At 48.5% G+C, this 907-nt stretch overlaps 1 non-coding gene across 1 annotated transcript; it reads left to right on the top strand.

The window, feature by feature from the left end:
- Positions 1-503: 503 nt before the first annotated feature.
- On the top strand, positions 504-636 carry LOC111821510 (small nucleolar RNA SNORA70). The gene has a single exon (XR_002824900.1). It is a non-coding gene; the product is annotated as a small nucleolar RNA SNORA70 (small nucleolar RNA).
- The last annotated feature ends 271 nt before the right edge of the window (positions 637-907 follow it).

Below are 907 nucleotides of genomic sequence, written 5' to 3'. Positions count from 1 at the left end.
GGTCCTCCAAAAGCCTGATGTGCAAGGATTTTATTAGAGAAGTGCCTGTTTGAGAGAAAATGGTGAGGGAACCAGAAAAGACTGGGAGAGTGATGGCCTGAGGCGTTAGTGAAGGAGAGAGGGAAGGAAGGTTGGATAGAAGTATCCTAGACCATGTTGTAGTCTAAGGGAAGTTCAGCAAGGCTGTTCTTAAGCCGAAGTTGATTATTGGGGGAATCCTATGTGTTCCAGGAGAGGCCTGCCTTAGTTTCCCTGCGAATGCTCAGCCATGGACTGGGAGCAGCCCCAGGCAGCATGACCCAGACCCAAACTCAGCTGTGGATTTTAGCTGGATTTCAGAGTCCAGCCCCTGGAGCCCTTGGTCAATTACACTCCCATAGTTGGAGGTCTGAGCATGCTCATGGCAGCCACAAATGGTTTCCTCTCTCATTCCCTTTATCCTTTGGATATATTCCTTTTGTTTTTGGGAAGGGGTGTATTCTTTACAAAAAAAATTCTTTGTTCTGCAGCCAAATTAAGCCAACTGTCCTCCCTCCCTGTAGGGGCCAATGTCCAATGGCTGCAAACAGCAGCCTTCTCGGTGGTGTATGCAGCCTGTTGCATGTACGAGTTCTCTAAGGGACACTGGAGAGAGCCCTTTCCTGCTCTTTCATGTCTCTGAACTTGCTAATTTCTGCTGTCCCTAATCTAGGCTCCAGATGGGTATGCAATGTGCCTTTGAAAAACCCCAGGGTGCAGTGGCCAGGGTCCACATCCGACAAGTAATCATATCCATCTGCACCAAGCTTCAAAACAAGGAGCCTGTGATTAAGGCCCTATACAGGGCCAACTTCAGGTTCCCTGGGTGCCAGAAGGTCCTCATCTCCAAGAAGTAAGATGTCACCAAGTTTAATGCTGATGAGTTTGA

The sequence above is a fragment of the Trichechus manatus genome, unplaced genomic scaffold, assembly GCF_000243295.1.
Source record: "Trichechus manatus latirostris isolate Lorelei unplaced genomic scaffold, TriManLat1.0 scaffold00005, whole genome shotgun sequence".
NCBI classification, from domain to species: domain Eukaryota; kingdom Metazoa; phylum Chordata; class Mammalia; order Sirenia; family Trichechidae; genus Trichechus; species Trichechus manatus.
This window is presented reverse-complemented; position numbering and strand designations above follow the sequence as displayed.